The following is a 221-nucleotide window of genomic DNA, read 5'->3' on the forward strand; positions in this document are numbered from 1 at the left end:
CTGCTTATTGTGTGGACCGCCATTTTCGACTCCTGTTTCCGATATGCGTGTCAAGGGTCGAAATTGGCGGTTCATAGATTTTCAACGAAGAATGTTAAGTGATTATAAGATCATTATTGCTCAAACAAAAACTTACCATGCTCATGAAAAAAAATGTTCAAAATAGATATAGGTAATAATGATGTGTAACGAAAAGAGGGAAAGTAAGAAAATAAGAGAAA

This window comes from Penaeus monodon, chromosome 30 (assembly GCF_015228065.2).
Source record: "Penaeus monodon isolate SGIC_2016 chromosome 30, NSTDA_Pmon_1, whole genome shotgun sequence".
Lineage (NCBI taxonomy): Eukaryota > Metazoa > Arthropoda > Malacostraca > Decapoda > Penaeidae > Penaeus > Penaeus monodon.